Source organism: Myotis brandtii, unplaced genomic scaffold, assembly GCF_000412655.1.
Source record: "Myotis brandtii unplaced genomic scaffold, ASM41265v1 scaffold297, whole genome shotgun sequence".
Taxonomy (NCBI): domain Eukaryota; kingdom Metazoa; phylum Chordata; class Mammalia; order Chiroptera; family Vespertilionidae; genus Myotis; species Myotis brandtii.
The window spans coordinates 1,195,394-1,200,430 of record NW_005361351.1 but is presented as its reverse complement, the minus strand read 5'-3'; positions in this window follow the sequence as shown (position 1 = coordinate 1,200,430).

The following is a 5,037-nucleotide window of genomic DNA, read 5'->3' as shown; positions in this document are numbered from 1 at the left end:
ATAAAAATATTCCATAATTGATTGAGGTGACAGATGCACAACTCTATGAATATTGAATCGTACAATTAAAATTGGCAAATTATATGCTATGTGAATTGTATCAATATAGTTTTTTTTTAATATCATTAGTAGATCTAGATTTAATTTCCTTAATTGTTGGTTGTGGACATACATACTACAATGATCTGAATATTTCCATGTTTTCATTTCCAAGTGAGTGAGAATGAAGGCTATGCCTACTTCAGTTGGTTACTATAATGACCTTGCTGTACAACTTATTCTGAAATCTATGGAATATGGATTCACCAAATGAAGATAAAACATAAAGCAATTTTCTGGAACATTTCATTCAACACTAACTTCTTATTTGATCTGGCTGCCTCATCATGATAATGGAGATATCACTGAAAATATGTTTGATAGGGGAAGAAAAGCCTTTTGCCTTCTATGAAGAATGATGCATAATTGTCAAAATTCCTAAGGGCAGATATTATAAGAAAAAACATAAAATACAAATGGCAGAATAAAAGCCAGGGTTTAAGAAATAAGTGCACTATAAAGATAATGAAATTATAATAAATTAATCACAATGAAATTACAAAAGAAAGCTGCCCATGAAAAGTCATATCCTAAAACACTTTATATTATTTAACCAGCTATAGAGTAACGATGACATGTTAAATTTCATACATACTTGACTTCTGCTTCCATCTAATTCCTTCTGCAACTCTTGTATTTTATGTTGTGAACACATACGATGATGTGATTCAACCTTCAGTAAAGAATCTGTCATAAATAGTTTTCTTTGGGTATCAGCCAGTTCTCCTTGAAGTTGTCTCAGTTTTCTTTGGGTATCAGCCAGTTCTCCTTGAAGTTGTCTCACGACTGCCTAGTAAGTAAGATATTTCTGTTACTGATTATATAAATCACATTATTATTAAGTTATGTTAATGATAGATAAATTCACATACAGGATTGGGCAAAAGAAGGTTTACAGTTCTGAGTAGGTTACTTACTACTAATAATATTACTCTCCATACTAAACAATTATAAACCTACTTTTGTCCCATGCTGGATATATTTTGCTAGAGTCATATATTATTAATATAATATGTAACTTTAAAAGTATCATTATCTAACTCAATTCACCTTCTTTTCCTCATATGGAAATGTTCCTGTTTGCTTAATCAGGTAAAAGTCACAGAAAATGTTATCCTCCTGCCTAATCAGTATTAGGTTACTTAGAGAGCTGACTCAGCCCCACTCTCAACCCCTCTCTCTCCCCTCATGAATCTCAAAGCTTTACAATCTACTGACATCTCAAAGAAAAATGGGTATGTAAGTGGATCAAGTGGTAGTAACTTCAATATTATGGAACATTTCTCCTTTTATTTCTTTTTTTAACCAGAGGTTTCAATTAATTTCAGAGTTCCTGGAACATTCAATCCCCTGCTCAAATCCTTCTAATAGGTTCCTATCTTAAAAGAAAAGTGAAGTCATTCCAAGGGTCTTCAAGGTAGCCTGGCCTTGACCTCCCTCCCTGCTACACATAAACTCTCCATCCCTCGGTAGTCTGAAATGGAGATCCAATGCCAAATTAGTAAATCTTGGACAAACAGTTCCAAATGATAGCAATTAGGCCTTAACATGAGAAATATGAACAAATTATTTGTAAAAATATTCAAAGAAAATTGTAAATAGTATTTGAAAGTGTAAATCAGGTATACAATTGCTAAAACTCATCACATTTGTCCCAAATTATGATTGAATGAAAATTAGATGCCTTTAAAAGATCAAGAGGTACTATGAACATATTACTTGAGACTGAAATATTTCCAAATTTAATTCAAATTAGGATGAATAAAAATAACACTATGTCAACCTAAATGTATAAGGAGCCAGGGAAGGAAAAGTACTATGGGTTACAACATCTACACTTCAGTTCATGTGGGAAATCTGAACTTGATTGTCAAGAAAACCCACTTAATTAAATCTTAATTTAAAAATACTCATTTGAGGCAAGAACATTTCCATTTATCTGCTTCCTAACGATATTAAAATTCGGTGACAGAAAGACTAAAATTATTATTCTATCAATATAAGACTTCAGTATTATCAACCTACATCTATTACCAATCTGGAACTTAACCTCTTAAAATTTCATGGGCTACACAATGTCTGTACTCAAACAAAGCACTTCTCAGGTCTAATGTTCATTTGATGGATACCATGTCTACTTCTAAAATGATAGAACAAACAGCTTTATACTCTATACATTTTTAACATTCCCATGGATTCAACATTTAGCCATCATCAAATATTGCTATGAATTTTCTTTGAGGAAATTTGAAAATATTTATCTGTCTGGATACTTACATCTCTTTCTGCTTTATCATTTTCATACTGAAGTCTGCTTTCTTTTAAAAGATGGCATTCGTGGATTAATTCCTCACATGTTTCATTCAGCATAAGACCTTGCTTTTCACTGTTGGCTTGAAATATTTTTATGGTATCCACAAACTGATCTTGGATTCTAATGACTGTCTTTCCTTTCCTGTCAGATTTGTTGTGAGCCTGATACAGTTGCTGTTGAAGCAACTTATTTTCACTCTGCAGGTGAGATAGCCTCTCCTGTAAAGATTCCTGCTTTCCGATGTCTGTATTCACTTTACTTTGTTCCTTTTAAGACACGTGTTCAATTTCCTTCTTTTGACACTGCGTTTGGCTTTGGTCTCCTTTTCCATCTTCTAAAACCAATGCCCTTTCTCTGAGAGCATCTCTTGTGTGATGCAACTCAATTTCTAGGCGATTGAATTTATTCTCCAATATAGAAAATTTTTGAGAAAGAATCTCAATGTTATGTTTTAGGTTAGACATATCAGATTTATTTTTGTCCTGGGAACAAAACCATTCTTCTTTTTCTTTCTTGACATCAACTTGTAGATCTCCTTTTGATGTCTGGCAATGCTCATGATCCTGTACAACAGTAGCCTGTCTAGACCTATATGATTCACCTTCTGCTTCCAGTCTTCCTCTGTTTTGTTGTTTATCCTCCAGTTTAGAGTTTAGCATTGTAAGCTCAGCTCTTAGAACTTCAAGCTGTGCATTGTGTTGAAATAGTGTTTCTGTTATTGTCTTTTGAAAATGGTCATTCTTTTCTTTGACAATCATAATGTCCTCAAAATATTTTTCCTGGTTCTGATTTTTTACTGTGTCTAGTTCCAGTGTTAGCTTGGCAATTTCATCCTTCAACATGCAATTTTCATGTAACAGACATTTTTCTTTTTCATCACTATCAGAAACCTAAGTAAAACAAAGGAGACTTTAGCTAACTCATTGAAATGATATATCATGATAGCCTCTGAAATTAAAGAAACCTTTATGTTTACAATAATAAGGTTCCAATAGGTGGATATCCCTCATAAAAAAAATAGAACTGCATTCAAACCTCTAACTTTATGCAAGCATAAATTCTCCAAAGTTCAAAAATTTAATATAAGTTGATGGATTTTTTAAAATGAAAAGCAAACCACAAGGGACTTTTTAAGAGTCTCAGAACTGGAAAGGGCTTTTTCAGAAACACTACAAACCCAGAATACATTAAGTAAAAGATTAATAACTCTAACTACAATTAAAAATTGAGCTTGTAGACTTAACATACAGCTACCCCACAGTGAGAGTATTAATCCTGCATATACTAGGAGAAACTAAATTTCCTAAAAAATATTTTTCAAAGATTATCTCATAGATATTTTACTTTTTTAGTACTTTCAGTCATAAAAACTACCTCTACTAATAACTGATCATCTAGGCATTGTCCTAAGCTCTTCTACATCCATCAATGAACCCATTAGTTATCACAATCTGGAATGGAGGGGTTAAAAAGATAAGCAACTTCTAGATTTTCCCCAGGTCTCCAGACTCAAAAATTGTTGCTCTTACCCCAATCCACAGTTCTTCTCTAATGTGAATATAGAAACACAAAAGATGCCTTATATTTCAAAAAAGTAATGGTGAATAAGATAAAATTTACAGAGCTCTTCTTAGAAAATCATGAAATTATGTTGCTGCAATAACTTTTATTTCTTCTTCACAATGTTCAGTGTAATAAATGTGAAATGGTAGAAATGCACTGAATTACTTTACTAGGAATAAAATAACAATAAATTGTCACTAAGTATAAGGTACAGTATAGTATTCTCCTCAAAATCTCTTGTATTAAAATGAAATACTACTAAAAACAAATTTTTACTTTTCTCAAAGGTAGAATGACATCTAAAATATGACCCCTGAACCAGCTATTCTTTTCCTCCTTATCATCAGTGGAAATGAAAACTACCCTTTCTATTAATATATCAAAGAAATGAAATCGCTGCCAAAATCTGGAGCATCTGTTCTTGGTAGCAATACCTTTGAGATCATGGAAAACACATCAATGTCTATGGAAAATATTAAAAGGATGAGACCATTGTGAATGTCACTACTTGACTGTGAGAGACAAATGGATTTGAATTAAAAATATCATTTTATCCAATGGACCCAAAATGTCACCACTATCACACACACACACACACACACACACACACACACACACACACACATGCACACACACATACACACACATAGATACGCTTTTAAAATTATCTATAGTTTCTATATGTACAATATTGGATTTTATATGTCTACTTACCCACATATACTCACACACATTTGTAAGTGACTAAATAAACTACCTCAGATATCCCTTTCTTATGAGTTCTTTCTATCCCCTTTGGTTTGCAAAGGTGTTTGGTCAGAATTCCATCTTGTAATATATTGGCATTCTTGCCCTAACCGGTTTGGCTCAGTGGATAGAGTGTCGGCCTGCAGACTGAAAGGTTCCAGGTTTGATTCCGGTCAAGGGCATGTACCTTGGTTGCGGGCACATCCCCAGTAGGAGGTATGCAGGAGGCAGCTGATCAATGTTTCTCTCTTATCGATGTTTCTAACTCTCTATCCCTCTCCCTTCCTCTCTGTAAAAAATCAATAAAATATATT